Here is a 16240-nt window from a genome sequence, read left to right as displayed (position 1 = left end):
CGTCGTGAGCGGACATTCTGTGCCCGCACTGTGCTTCATGCTACCAACAAGACCTAACACCTAACGTGTGACGTACACATACGCATTCTCAATAGCTTTGGCAGCGCACTATGCGCGGACTTGCTGCGCGTGCAGAAAGCACCACCAAAGCTATTGAGAACGAGAACGTGCTCGAAGACGAAGTATTCCTTATAAGAAACATGATAAAACGGTGCGGTGGTCCCCGATAGCTCGTGACAGCTGTTTCAGCACGATACAGCGGCCATGACGGAGTGTAAACACAAACTGGTTGCCAGGCAGAGCTGGCTAGGTGTGGCCAATCCGCGCAGTTCCAAGTATGACGTCACAAGTGGAACCGCCGCCCGGTAGTTTTTCTCAAATTTCTCACGAAGGAGTATGGAAATTTGGAAAGCAATGTGCGTTTATGAATGAAGTTGGGACCACGGTTCTGAATATCACAACGTCTTCATACTTTCGGAACTACATCGCTAACTACATAACGTTGTCCATCAACACCAATCCCATTCTATAGTGTTCTTGGACACCTAAATATGAATCACAAGCAGCGATAAAAGCAAAGATTTAGTACACATGCACGGCACATTTGCTCTGCACCTCCGTTCTCATCAAACAAGTAGCTCAAGGTAAAAGTCGGAAGCACAATCGTGCCGTAAAGCTTGCGGCAAAATCGGAAGTAGTTGGCGCCTGCAGTAACCTAACTACTGTAGTTAACTACAGAAAATAGTAGTTTAACTAGTAGTTGCACACTACTTTTCTGCAAGTAGTTGATAACTACTTTTTAACTACAACCAGGTAGTTTAACTACATGTAGTTAACTACTGGCCATCACTGCTATCCTCACTCCGTTTGTCAGCGTCGGTACCGTGGGCGTTTTCAGGATTTTTTTCAAGGGGGGAAGTGCTTCAGGGGGGGGGGGGGCAACCGTGCAAACCCCACCTCTTTTTCTGGAGGCGGGCGTTGAGGCCTGTGCAGGTGTTGAGAGATTGCTCTTATGACATCGGAGAGAATAGTCATTACCATCTATGACAAAAGAGTGCACTATTTTCACATGCGACCTTGGAGCTCCGGGGGGGGGGGGGGCACCCCCCCTTCTTTTGCTCCACTCTCGATACGCCCATGGTCTGTACGCCGTTCATAGCTTCAGGTAGTGGTGATGGCGCTGCTTGTCGTAGTCGGCCACGCTCAACATATATAGCCACAGTTGCATAGTGGCGCTAACGCATTTTTCTTGCTCTTTTCTTTTTAAATCACGCGCTCCCAATGAAAATGGTCCATTCGACGCTCTCTTGTTCGTTCGTCGATCCTCGCTTGCACTTCGTTTTCGACGAGACCCGCCTGCTTTCACGCTGGTCGCACTTAACGGGAAAAATGTCGCTGCCTTTTAATGTTCCAACGTTCTTAACCATTAGCTGAGTAATGACAACCCACTTTGCGGAACTCGCCGTAACGATTGCTTTGCCCGTCCTTCGCCGGTTTTCGTTGAAACAGTTATTCGGTTTCTGCAGAAAAAAAAAAAAAACGGTGCCTGTACCGCTATGACAGGATGTTTTTGAAAGGTCCCGGGAAGCATTTGTCGAAACATCTGCGGCTCGGTCGTCCCTGAAATGCTGAACGGAGCGAAATAAAGGTTGGAAGGCGAATTACGGCGCTGCCACGTGAAATGAAATGTGAAATGAATGAGTGAGCGCGGACGCACATGTGGCAATGTTTCGTGAGTTTCAGCGTTGTATAGGGTTGTTCGGTGAGATGTGTAGTGAGTCGGATTGCTCGCTGATAAGATTCGATGGCACGCGTTATTGTTTCGTGTATTTTTAAATCGGGTTGGGGGTTCGTGGAGAATCTTCACATACACTCTTAAAAATGAACTTCACCGCATAGCACGTTCCTCCTTTTTTGTACCAATTATGTACTGCATGAGGGTTGCAGAACGTTGTCAGCTGGGATGATGCTTGGCTACACTCTGAAGACAGAGCTTCACCGCATAGCACGCTCCTAGCCAACCATCGCTCCGAGTGACGTAGTTCTCTGATTTTCTGCAAACGGGAGATATTTCGATGTGACGTGTCAGTTGCCTCCAGACTGTATGCACGACATCCTAGAAGGTAGTTGGGAGCAAGTGCTGCGTCATGTCCTGCAAGGCCTCATATATGGGAAAGCTATTGCATACAGTGATCTCGAATGCATAGGTAACTTTCGTTACGGATTACACGACAGGAAAAACAAGCCCGAACCACTTACCCGTGCTTTTCTGAATGGCACTGCGAACTTGGTTGGAACGACCTCACAAAAATGGTGTCTCCTAAGACTTTCCCCGTTTTTGCTAAGTAACAGTGTTCCCGAGCAGAATGCAGACTGAGATATTTTGTTGAGGTTTCGTGGAATTGCAGACATAATTTTGGCACCAGATATTCCCAGTGATTATTTTGGCTACCTGCGGGTGCAGATTCAGGAATTCTTGATACAATTCACAACGGGGTACACAGAGGCGGCCATGACACCAAAGCTGCCCTCCCTTGTGCACTACCCTCGCTTTATGTCGTTGCTGGGCCCTCTGAAGCAGTACTGGACAGTGCGCTTTGAGTCAAAGCACCAGTACTTCAAGCGGCTGGCATCAAGAACCAAAAAATTTCGAAATGTGTGCAAGACTCTGTCTCTCAGACACCAGCTTCAACAATGCTTCGAGCTCCAAAAGGACATCGGCGGAAGTAGCACATCAACATCAATGGCGAAGCCAGTGAACAGTGATGAACTACCCAGACTGTGCGCAAGTTCTCTTTGGAATAAGTGTCTACAAAGGTACAGAGGCCACTGTTGACACATGCACTTACCGCAGGAATGACATTCTCATGTTAGAGAAAGGGCCAATTCCACAGATGGGCCTTGTAAGTGTCATCTATGTGTCATGTGGTAGCATATACATTGTAACAGATCTGCTGCACACAATTCGGTTTGACAGGCACAATATCTGCTTCCATGTTGAGCCCACCAACGTACAGAGACTCGGCAGTCCGGGAGATGAAGTGAGTCATTCTGGACTTGACCTCCACAACAATCATGTAGTGACGAAATGGGCATTATTGTGAGCAGAACGGTCTGCTGGACGAACTCTCGCCATCACCGCACAAGATGCACCTGTACATAAAGCCTTATAACAACAGTTTGGTTCTCTTCGAATGTGTTAAGGAAACTATGAAGTAACTCCCAGTAACTGAATTTGTGTGAAATAAGAGACTGCAGAAAATCTGGTCTTTTTGCACCCAACTGCTAAATAAAAATGGGACATTCATCTTTCGTTCGCGGTTTCACCAACAGTTCAATCTGGATGCTTCAGCATCCCGAGGCAAAAACTCGGCTCGTCGACATCTGGTACTCACCTGGTACTCTGGGTTGGCCCGAAATGGAAAAAAATATTGCCAGCTTGGGTGGGAAACTACTTTTTTTTCTTAGAGCAAACGTGAGAGAGATGAACAAGAGAAAGAGACATCACCTCTTATACCCGCGGATGAAAAAGCGCGCGTGTATTGGCCCCAAAATGGTAGAAGTGCTGTCGTTCTACCAGCTTGGGTAGGAAATTATACGTTTTTTTTTTCTTTCAGCAAACTTGAGAGAGAGAGGAGCACGGGATGTTGCTGCTTATACCAGCGGAGGAGAAGGCGCGCGTGGATTGACCCGAAATGGTAGAAGTGCTGCCGTTCTACCAGCGTGAGTAGGAAATTCTACCCTGTTCTTCTTATAGCATACGTGAGAGAGGGGAGCAAGGGAAAGGGCCGCCGCCGCTCATACCTGCGGGAGAGAAGGTCGCGCGTGGATTGGCCCGAACTGGTAGAACTACTGTCGTTCTACCAGGTTGGGTAGGAAATTCTACCTTTTTTCTTAGGGCGTACTCTAGATATTTTCCTTGTGTCGGTGCCTATACAGTACCTATAGTAGGTACTTAGCCAGTACCGTCTTAGATTTCCTTAGTTGACCTATCGTGTATCGCGATATTCTACTGAGGGTGTTAACGCTCCACCGCAGCCCAAATACAGGTGTATTAGATGGCAGCATTTCCTTAAGTCTAGGGTTAAACTAAACACGGAGACAGCACGAAAAGGACCTCCTGAAACGTCTTTTCGAAGCTCACAAATCACAATCGAAGCTTATCCGAAACAGGCACGTCACTTCCCACTGTACCGTTCCTCGAGACACATCAGCGGTGCAGGTATCTGTGCAGCCAAAAAGAACGTTGCGCTTTGTATTTAAAACTCATTTATTCTGAATTTTTCTCGAATTCTGGGGTCAAGTCTTCTTGACAGCATTTCAAGAGCTCGCCAGAAGTTCTTCCTGCAATGGAAAGCAAGTCGAGTGTAAATACTTATCCTTCCTCACATTTGTGAAAGGAGAGCACTGCTTGTCGTTTCTAAACTAAACGGTGGAGACATACTGCAATGAGCTTACATGGCCTCCACTGTAAAGCATTGGATAACGTCAAAAATTGCGAAACGTCACCCTGCTCGACTTTGATAGCGTTAGATAATGTGCATTAACGGTATACAGTCGTGCTTCGTTAATATGGACCCCGTTAATATGAACAACTCGAATCATAGACGATTTTTTGTGGGGACCAAACTTTCTCCATCCATTTTTGGTCTCGTTGATACGGAAATTCGCTGTTCGGACAATGGACAGTTACAAAGTTACAAACCCTGTTCAGCCCACGTGTTTTTGTCTCATTATTATGAACGTTATTGGCATGGAGGGTAAGTCGCTCCCAATATTCCCCAGGAGCGCTTTCCGAATTCCGAGAACTCACAGTGGTATCTTGCAGGAAGAGAAGCTGACCCTGTTCTCTGTCACATATATTCTTATTGTCGGGTCATACAAACTCCGAGGAAAACCGGGTTATTGGAGTGCATTTAAAGGGAGCGGGGTCAGTCTGACGTCACAACTGTTTGAAGCACGTCTATGACATTGACATTCATGCGGGGAGTTGGGGCTGCCGTTTTAGTATAAGGCGCGTTCGTAGTGTGGGAACCATACCATCATATCAAGTCGAAAAGGACAGCGCTGAACGCTTGTGTGAAACTTGAAATATGCTAACACAAGAGGCAGCGGCCATCAGAATCCATCCAAGCGGTCAAAAAATGCCCGGAATGGGCCCAGGATAAGCTTGTGTCAGCCATGCCAAGTCAACCTTGGTCATTCTAAATCAACATGGCGGACGTTAAAGGCGACGGGTTATGGGGCTCTTGCTCTGCTCGCATCTATTCGAGGCAGCAATATCCCAACTGCATTAGGAAAGGCAAAGGTCGCTTTCATCTTAAGTGCCAACCGAAGCCTAACGGTAACTCAACGTCAACGACATGTCTGGTTTGTCGTCTGAACACAGCCTTCTCGACTCAGATATCATCGAAACTGTGCAAGGTATTTCACCTGCAGTGGCAGATATTCAGTGGCAGATATTATCTGTTTGGTCGAAGGATTGAAACCTTACCTACTGAAGTATAACCTCTCCATGCTGAGATAAAAAGCTTGCGTACATCTTCAGCTCCTTCAGCAGTTTGGGAGGACAAAGACATTCAACCTTCCTTTCCTTCATTTTGGGCAGATGTCGCTTCTAGAAATAGAACACAGGCCCCCGCGCTAGCTCCTACTCAATCTAGCAAAAAGCAAGTACGTCACTCAAGATCTTCCGTGCCGAATATGGGACCTGTTTTGCCAAGCAATCCTTCCCTCGTTGACAACGAAGCATTTACCGTTGTGGGTAGGCGGAAGCACAGGAAAATGACTGTCGGGTGTGAAAAGAACTCGACGATATCTGTTCCTACCAAGTACCTGTGTACCTTCCAATTCCTGTTACTCCTCCTACAGTGCCAAAGGCCCTTTCTGTTTCTCGCCTGCATCTAGACAGCACTAGAAATGACATCTACGATATGGTTGCTCCTGCTTGGGATGGAAGCTGATAATGGAAAGCTGGTCTGCGTGATGTGTAGTGATCATTGTTGCATTTGCACAGAGCGCAAAGATTGCAATAACGTTCAAAGATATTTCACAAAGGTACTCTGCTTACACACGCAAAACTCACAAGTATTAAAAAAAGAGTACACGTCCAAACACTCGCAGCAACACTATGCAAGTCAGGCCCGCGCAGGCACCGGCAGACACCAAAGTCTCCCCCCAAAGAACCGATGCGCCGCCACGCGTCACCGGGGCGCCCTATGCACCTTTTCACGGCTGATTTCCATCCTTCTCTCGCGGTGTGCGAGCCGCATGCACGTCGTTACAGGGCGGACCCTAATCTCTTACGACACCGCGGGGTGGAGCCTCGGCGGCATGCATACCTCTGGTCAGAACGACCGAAAATTCTCCGTCGATGAACTTGTGTACGGTAGGTCCAGGGGTTTTGGCGCAGTTCATTCCAAGCCTAGCTCTTCAACGGTTCGTATACTATGTTAAATAGCAGTTCAATAAAATATGAGCTAAAGAAATAAAATACCAAGCTCGATATCCACATACTTAACAGATCTTAAATACATAATGTGCATAGGTACAAATTATGTAAGAAACACCAAAACAGAAGGGAATGTAACAAAAATGACCAGGCTTTTAAACACATTACTTTTTGCAATGCCTCCCGTTCTTGTGATTGTGGACGAACCAACACGCTTCTTTTTTTTTTCAGAGCATGGGTTTGAGCAAACAGCACTATTCTGGTGCTGCGCTCACTGATAATCTCTGCCTGGTGTACTACTAAGAGGAAGGTTTCGTCCTTTGCGCGGCTTCAGCGTAAAGAATTTAACTATCATCTTGGTCGCTTCCGCATTAGGACGAGTTATTATACCTATGAAACCTGGGTCTTCGCCTTTGCAGCAGTACTTCATGGTAAGCCCACACGTCACATATTGCAGCCGAACATTAGGATACTTGTGAGTACAACTTGGACCTTCCAGTACTAGTCTTAAGAATATTGATGTATTCTACGTTTGTAAAAACCCAAATTGGAATATATACGCTTCATGCGTTGCGCATTTACCGTACATTGCAGCAAGATATTGACAGTACTGGGTGTCTTTAAAGTAGACGGATCCAAGACGCGACCACCTTCACGGAATAAATCTACGAGCAAATACCATTTGTGCTTCAAAAAGACGTCACCCATCTGACGACGCGTAACGGCACAGACTTCGTAATGAACGGACCGCCACATTAACATCACCATCAATCATTTTTCAGACCATAAAGCCACCGTCATAGCACTGTGTTGAGTAGCGCCGGATGCATGGTGTCTATTTTTAGCATATACAGAATTTTTATTAAAAAAAGCATTGTGAACATCATAGATATCGTTCTTGCAGTTGAGCTTTACGACCAGATGGACATTCTCTCGAAGAAAGTGCACAACTATAAGATGACTAATTACCTAAAATTCATTAATTAACTTTTTAATCGCAGCTGGCTCAAACTGACTCTAATGGCCTCTAATGGCTCTAATGCCCTCTAATGTCTTGCAACTAGGATAGTCTCTCAATCAGCCATCTCAAGATGGTAGATTGAGAGACTATCCTAGTTGCAAGGCATTTCACGTTTAACAAATCCTAAAACATGCACGTGAGTTAAAATATCAATCTCCGAATTTTGATATGCAACTGGAATTTGCTCGATATGCAACATGAATTTCGATATATCACTCGGGGAGCAGATACAGGGCAATATGAAGCCTCAAAATACATAATCTGACCAGATCGGAGCCAGATTTTTATTGTAAGAGATGCCCATGTAACGCCTCAATGCTACCGTTATCGTGAAAAGTTGCTAGATGAGGGGTTATTATTCCAGCGTGGTCACGTAACACTATGTGTAACTGTTGCCGCGGAAAACGCTGACCTTCGATATTTTAGCACGGAGTTAGGATATTTTTGGTACGGAGAGCAACGATACCTGTGTATAACTGATCAGATAACTTACCGTCAATGCATGATAACGTAGTTAATGCATATATCCGTGCACGCTTTCTTAGTATGAAACTGGTTTATGGTGTTCTCTGGATAGCAGACGGGTACGCTTGTGCAAGATCCACCACCTCCCAGTTTAACGAAAGTCCACACGCGGTCTTCGGTGCCTGCAGGACACTTCCCCGGAACCGGGTCTTCACAAGTTGCTGCATGGAGAAGAAAACGGGCACACACAATTATCAGTTTTGTCTGTCATCCTTCATGATGTAAAGAAACCGAAAGCCACGGACAAAAAAAAAATAAAGAAAAGGAGGGGTAACACCCACACACAGATCTCCAGTGCCACTCTTGCTAAGTATGAGACAACCTCGAAGAGCGCAACTGGAAATCTTGAAAGAAAAAAAAAAGACTATCGCGTTTCTTTTTTTATCTTGGTGTACCAAGTTATTTTCAAGTTGTTATTCTTAAGATAAACTACGTCAATTTATCCCTTATAAGTGAAACGTAAACAACATGTCAACGTAACGAAGGGTACAATCGTCATTTGATTTGACGATTGACGAAATGAAATGACACAGTGTATTCAAAGTGAGAGTATGTCGGTGAGCGGACATTTGTAGGCGAACTCATCTTGTATAAACCTGCCTCAATTATTATTATTATTATTATTATTGTTAGTCCAACTGATGGAAGTTAGCTATATTGTGCTGCTCATGTCACTTTCGATATGTGGTTATGCAAAACATATCGCACCGGGGACACGCGGGCTTCTACTAATAAGTCAACTGAAAGATGGTGTCGAAAATAATCTAGCGCTCCCCGCGAAAGTGGATGAGCTAGCGAAAATGAAGATAGCAGTAGAGTCGTCGTTGGCTGTCATACACGCAATTGATGAAATAAATGAATCTGGGTGCTTCTCATCGGAAAATTACGACAATGTTTTGAAGGACTTGCGCATGAAAGAAACAATGCTGTCCGAAATTCAGTCAAAGACGGAGGTGTTTTAACTTAAAGTCTGCGAACAAGAGTGAGATTAAAAAACTATGTACTCAGATTAATATTAGTGAACAGGTGGGTGGGCGGGTGGGCGGGTAGTGTCCTGTGGCTACCACGGGGAAACATCCCATGTCATCATCACCTCTTCATTTATTGTTGTTGTTGTTGTTAGTGAACAGCACGGTAGGCGACCGAATTTGGGGATTAAGGGTGTTCCATTTCTACAAGGAGAGGATCTTGTGCAGGTCCTACAGAATATCGCAGGGAAAGTTGGCATTGAGTTTTCTACTGAACAAATACAGGCGGTTCACCAAATTCCAGCGAAGCCTGACACAATACTCCAATCTTGGTGCAGTTCGCAGCAAGGTAGACTGGTAAGACTGGTAGTTCGTTCGGCCTGCGAGAGGGGGAGCACTACCAGTAAGTATTTTTCCAGAGAGTCTAACCGAACCCGAGCCGAAAACCGTTTTAAACGATACTTTTGGCCGAACTGAACTGTTAAAAAAATACCAGTAACTGGTTCAAAATAACTGTTTATACGGAACTAAGAGCGGAACTTTGCATGTTGTGCATGAACATAAAAACTATTTTTTCGTTTTTTTCTTCTTCTTATTTTATTAGCTTCGTAGCCTTTTTGTTGCTTGCCGAAAAAGCCGTGAACTGTAGGAATTCTCGGGATTTTCTGGAGACGCGAAATAACAACAAAGATGATTACTGTACTGACTACTAATGTCTAAGACATACACATGAATATATATAAGAATTAGGGATCAACGACAGTTTTGGGTAGCATTCATTAAGTGGCATATATTATTATAATATACTAATCAGCCTCAGCTATACAGGATGTCCACCCTAACTGCAGAAATGATCGCTGGCACATAGCGCTGTCAAAGAAGATAAGTTGATAAGTAAACAGAAAATATGAAGAAATTGAATTGCCGTTTGTGTTACAAACGCGCGCTGAATTGTAAGATCAGCATGTCTGTAACACAAACGTGATTGGAGAACTGTCAGTTTTTCTTTGACAGCGTTATGTATTAGAAATCCTTTCTGCAGTTATCGTGGGCCTCCTGTATACAGGGTGTTTCTTTTTATATCACTTACAGGAATTTTTATAAAAAAGCTATGAGAGAAGCATAGATGTCGTTTTTGCAGTTGAGTTATACACCCATGTTGACATCCTCTAGAAGAGATATAACATATAACTACAAGATGACTAATTACCTGAAATTCATTAACTCTTAGATGAGGAAATTTTGGGCAAAATCGAGATAGCAGAACAGGAGACAACCCTCGTTGAAAGCCATCCTATATTTTATACATACACAAAAGAGCGTGTGTCGTCAAATACACACCGCGGAATTTTGGTATGCAAACGACCCGAAACTGAAAATCTCCTCAAGAGCGCATCATCTACGCCGACTGGATGGGCACATCCAGGTCACCAACGTTCGGCCCTCAAAGCTCTCTTCACCTTTCTCGATATCATAGGACTTCGATCCTTATTGTGAAGGGGCTCATTAATTCATTCCCCGCACCACAACCAGCAATGGCCGTATGGCCATTGCTGGTTTGCTGCTTACCACAGCTCACGGCAATGGCAGTATCGCCCCTCGCGATGAAACTCCCTATTCATGATCTCGCAATAAAGTTGTTGTTGTTACGCCGACTGACGCTTATCTGGGCCGGAAAGCGGTTTATCTGGCCAGCTGAGTGACAACTACTCCAACCACTGCCATTGCTCCAAACCACGTGGCCCTCTGACATGAAATGAGCGCCGTGTTCCCTGCGTCCCAGACCCGTTCGCCGCCGTTTCGGTGTTGGCTCATTTCCACAGTTCCCTTAGAAGTCGGCCCAGGACACACATTCCCCAGGGCGTCAGTCGTGACGTTACCCACCTCTGTGAGGCCGACAACAGCCGGCCCGCTCGTCATCACCACCACCACCACATCAAAATTCGGGAATGGATATTTTAACGCACGTGCGTGTTTCAGAATTTGTTAGGCGTGGAATAGCTTTCAATGACAATGGTATCTCATTCTGCTATCTCGCTTTAGCCCGAAATCCCGTAATTAAAGAGTTCATTAATGATTCCTTTGTCCCGCCTGTATGCGCGTATTCCTTGTGTAGTGTGTACCATCTAGACCAACTTGCTGCACTTCTCAGTTCATTAATGATTTGTAAGTAATTAGTCATCTTGTATTTACCTACTTTCTTCCAGAGGATTGTAGTGTATTTAAAATACTTTTTTTTCGTACTTGATACTCAGTACTGCAATTATTTTTATCCTTTCGGGGAATATACAGACTGGTTTGATTTTCATGGGGCCATTGGCAAATATTGAGCTTTCATTACAATACCTCCGTTTGCCAACTACGCGCCACGTGTCGTGCGACGACCGCGGGGAAGAGGGGAGAACAGGGCTGGCTAGCAACTTGCTTGTTACAATTCCAGAAAATGAGCAACTGGGCCGAAGCAAACTAGGGTGAAACAACAACAACAACTTTATTACGGGATGATGGCTGGGGAGTTTCATCGCCGGGGGCGATACTCTACCCCATTGCTAGTGGTGATGCGGGGAATGAAATAATGTGTCCCTTCACAATAAGGATCGAAGTCCTCTGGTGTCCGTCCAGAAAGGTGAAGAAAGCCTTCAGGGCAGAGCGTTGATGTGCTGCATGTGGCCAGTGACCAAGCAATTTTGTGACAGAGAGGGGGCGGGAGTCTAGCTCGTTGAGGTATCCGGAGAGTACGGTTCGGGAAGGTTGGTAGTGTGGGCAATGGAGAAGAATGTGCTCTAGATCTTCAACAGCACCGCGGTGGCTGCGGTGGGGAGAGGCAACTTGTCTCAAGCGGTTGCGCCACTGTGCTGTGAAGGCCACGTCGAGGCGCATTCGATGAACTAATGCGGCATCTTGACGAGAGATATGTGCAGGCATGCGGAAAGCGAGCGCTGGATCTCTGCTCAGCACTCTGCTGAACTCTGCTCAGCATGGCGGGGGGTAGAATGTCAGCGGTCCGTTGGCGGGTAGCCAGAGGAGCCACGAGGCGTCGACGTACGGACCGACGATCTCCTCTCAACAGTGCAATACGAGACGAGAGAGCTGCTTCGGCGGCGCTGTCAGCCTGTTCATTGCCTTCGACACCGCAATGGGCTGGAACCCATTGGAGAACGAGCCTGTGCCCTGCTTCGTAGACAAGTTTGTAAGCCATTAACACATCCATAACCAACGGTGCGGAGGAGCGTCGTATGCCAGAATTTTCAATTGCTTGCAGCGCAGATGTTATTGAGTCAGTGAAGACAACCCAATTCCGTGGGGTAAAGTGAACGATGTGCTGCAGAAAGAAAAGTATGGCACAGAGTTCCGCAGCTGTGGATAAGGTATGACGCCAAAGGCGACGTCCTTCAACTACGCCTTCGGATGGGATGACGAATGCCGACGCGGACTTGCCATTTCGAGTTGCGCCATCGGTGTATGCGGCGGCAGAGGCAGAAAACGTCGCGTGTACGAGAGCATAAAAATAGGCCCGAAGGACTTGAGGGGGGACCTGATCTCTACGGTCCTGGAGGTCAGGAAGACGTACGAAGGTGGGTGGCACAGGCAGAGACCACGGGCATTCGGCGGTGTGACGTCGTTAGATGTGAAGCCAGTGAGAGCCTGGCGTGTCCTCTGCGCTACGCAATGGAAATCACTTTTACTACGGGATCGAATTTTCCGGAGGAGTGGGTGACGCGGAACGTGCGCACGCAAATGTTGGAAATGTTGAGCCGTTTCCCGCTCTCGGAGGACCTCCACCGGGAGTTCACCAGCTTCATCTAGGACTTGCCATGTTTCAGCCATTCTTGGAACTCCAAGGCAGTGACGAAGGCTTCGGGCGAACAGGGTCCGAAGGGTATTTAACTATGTTGTAGAAACCCTGTGCAAGACTGGAAGGCTGTAAAGCATAGTCGCCCTCACCAAAGCCGAGTGAACGGCTAGAAGGGAGTGTTGATCACAGCCCCAGCCTAAGCCAGAAAGATGTTGAATTGCAGGAAGCCTTTGCTGCACTTTGGTTTCAAGGTGCTTAATGTGGCGAGCCCAGCACAGGTTCGAGTCTAGGACCACACCAAGGAAGTGGTGGGAACGCACCGGCTCGAGCTTCTTTGGAACCCACCCAAAGAGGGAGATTACTCATAGCCTTGTGAGTGAAAGGGAGCTCGACGCACTTTTCGGGCGAAACGTCCATTCCAAGTCGCGTAAGGTAGAGATGGACATTGTTTAAAGTGCCACTCCGGTCTCGGAAAACAGAGTTTATTTTATTTAGTCCATGAAAAGCAAGTGTCTCAAGGATTCTATACGAGAAATTTCAATCTTGTTTACGACGCTGTGCATTTCTGTAAATTTTTGAAGATCTGCCGAGCTTCCACAAGTTTCGATGACGCAACGAGCGAGTGACGTAATCATAAGCGCACAAACTGCAATGATGTCATGTTCTGGAGAGGGCATTCATCTCCTAGCAGCGACACCGGCGTCCGGGGAGGGCTGATCGAAAGAGGGGAAAATGGGAGAGACGTCTTCTCCCTCCTTCGTGTTTTCTCCAAGGTCGGAGCGGTGGGATAGTATGTCGCGTGGGGCTCCGCTACCGGAGTGCAAAAAGTGAGCCCCCCGGAAGACTCGAAGGGCAACAATGTTGCCAGATGAGCCTGACATGATGTTGACGCTAGAGAGGTTAACGACAGACTGGCCGAAGCCACCAAGCAATGCTGGCCAGCATTTTGCGGCGCCCGCCGGCATTCGGGAGACGCGCGGTCACGTGGCGGAGAAAGGCGGGCGCCCTGTGGGAGCATAACATGACGTCCACAGTTCTCAAAAATAAAAAATTAATTTCTCTAGTGTCACGTAGAGCCAAAATGTTTTGCAGGCAGGAAGATTTCAGTAACATAACTTTGGTGGGATACTGAAGGCATGAGATTTAGTCCGTGGTGGCACTTTAAGGCTTGTTGCAAACGGCGCTGAATGGCTGGTCGTGACTTGCCTACTGTCCAAAGGGCAACGTCATCGGCATACACGGAGAATGCTACCTTGCGAGGAACTATCGATTTAGTCCTGCCATTACCACATTAAAGAGTGCAGGACTGAGAATGCTTCCTTGGGGTACGCTTTGATGAATGGGGTGCTTGGGGCTTTGGCCGTGGGGTGTGCGGACAGCGACAGTGCGGTCCGTAAGGAAATGGAGCCAGCTAAAGAGGCGACCAGATACTAAAAAAAAAAAAAACGCAACCCGTGGAGCACACAGATGTGCGAGACGGTATCATACGCGCGCTTAATGTCCAGGAAGACCGATACAACGATCCGCCGATGAGCACGAGCATGTTGGACTGTAGAGACTACGTCGAGAACTGGCTCCATGGAGCTTCGGTGGCGACGAAATTCAGCCATTTCTCTGGAGGGAACGCACTCTGTTTTTCGAGCCACCAGTCGAGGCGATGCAAAACCATTCTCTCCATCAGTTTTCCCATACAGCTTGTCCGGCTCACAGGGCTTTCGCCGTTACCGTAACTCAATGGACTCTGTAGTTGATCTCGTCACAGCTGTGCAAGTTGGTAAACAGCGCAGGAAGATTTCCGTCGCCGTTTTTCTTGATGTCAAAAGCAGGGTGTCGAACCGAACCCGAACCCGAACCCGAACCGAAAACCGTACCCGAACCGTTATTTTTGCCGGAACCGAACCCGAACCCGAACCGAAATTTTCATGACACTGTTGAACCCGAACCGGAGCAGAACCGTAAAAAATAATAGCGGTAACCTGTTCGCAACAAAACGGTTCGGACATAAAAGAAGTCAGCATAAGAGTTCCTCTCTATCCCCGAACGAAGACGCATTGGTATCATCATCACGCGCCTATATCATGGATTTCCGAAATTTTCACCTAGCAGTCAGACGACGACGCATAGTAAGTATACTTTCAGCGTCTTTTTAAAACATGTTGAAGCGCAGTTGTCCTTGTGAGCGCCGCGGCGTTGCGGCGTCTACTCTTCAGAAACGAGGTGCCACGCCTACGAATGAAACAGGAATGGAGTAGGCCAGTTATGTAGCTCTACAGGACGAATACGTGATCAAATAAGCGCCCAGGATTTCCCTTTACATGTGAGCAGTACAAATTAAACAAGTCAGAAACATAAGAAGTAGAGAAGGAGCGTACGCAGAACGGTGCCTGTTTGATTGGTCGTGGTTTGAAAAGTAAATGTGGTTCTGCTTATTGGTAGCGCAGTTATGTCGTGACACATTGCCTTTGTGTTGTTGATTAACTAGTACACTGCTGTGAGCTCGGAGGCTGGCAGGCTTATTTTCGACATGCTTCAGTACGGTTTCAGATCGATTCACGCTGCGAAGGCAGTGTGCCGGCAAGTACTGTCGTCTATGTTACGCTGTCCATCTTATTAGGCTTCCTTTAAGTGTATCTTGCTGGCACTGTGCGTGTGAAAAAAGAGATTTTGGAAACAGAAAGTAGCACGACTACATCGCTTCAACAGCGTGGACTCTATTTGCAATAAGTGTTCATCCATTTCTCATTTCTCTCGCTAAAGGGCTACCTCACCGCTAGAGACGTCAATGCAGACAACAGCAGTAAGCTATTAGCCACGCATTTCCTGATAAAATCAGTTTTATGGAACATATAAAACGGAAGCGTTAAACCGGTTCGCGAACCGGTTCGGGGCTGCGAACCGGTTTGCGAACCGGTTCGAGTTTTGGCGTGGCCGAACCGGAACTGAACCGGAACGAAATCAAAACAACGCGAACCCGAACCCGAACCGAACCCGTATTTTTTGCGGTTCGACACCCTGGTCAAAAGGGCGTATGACACTGTCGGTCACGTATCTATCTTGCATGATCTGTACCAAGCCGGTCTCTCGCATCGTACACTATGTTGGCTTCAGGACTTTCTCCAACAACGGTCCGTCTTCGTCCACACATCACAAGGCGACACCGACTTGTTCCCGGTCCCTCAAGGTGTTCCACAAGGAAGCGTCCTGAGCCCGCTCTTATTTAATGTTGTAATGGCGGGCATTAAGAGTTGCATTCGAAGGAAGGTCAACTTGTCCCTTTACGCCGACGACATATGCATCTGGTCCACTGGTACATCTCGCCCTGCCATTCGACAACGCCTCCAGGCTACATTGGACGACATTCACACTTACCTGCTCCGAGCAGGGATGGAAATATCAGCGGAGAAAAGTGCAGCACTCGCCTTCTCCCGCAAATCCATGCAGCGATGCCGTCTGCACATTGGGGACAGGCCACTTATAAA

At 47.0% G+C, this 16240-nt stretch overlaps 1 long non-coding RNA gene across 1 annotated transcript in view; it reads right to left on the bottom strand.

Annotated features, from left to right (window-relative positions):
- Positions 1–4252: 4252 nt before the first annotated feature.
- The window catches only part of LOC135367552 (uncharacterized), a 55003-nt gene continuing 43015 nt past the window's right edge, over positions 4253–16240 (bottom strand). Inside the window, exons 2-3 of the long non-coding RNA XR_010414490.1 lie at positions 7966–8158; positions 4253–4344 (exon numbers count right to left, since the gene is read on the bottom strand). This is a non-coding gene — a long non-coding RNA (uncharacterized LOC135367552). The remainder of the gene's footprint in view (positions 4345–7965; positions 8159–16240) is intronic.

This window comes from Ornithodoros turicata, chromosome 1 (assembly GCF_037126465.1).
Source record: "Ornithodoros turicata isolate Travis chromosome 1, ASM3712646v1, whole genome shotgun sequence".
Lineage (NCBI taxonomy): Eukaryota > Metazoa > Arthropoda > Arachnida > Ixodida > Argasidae > Ornithodoros > Ornithodoros turicata.
Note: the sequence above shows the minus strand (reverse complement) of the source record. Positions and strands in the feature narration are given on the sequence as shown.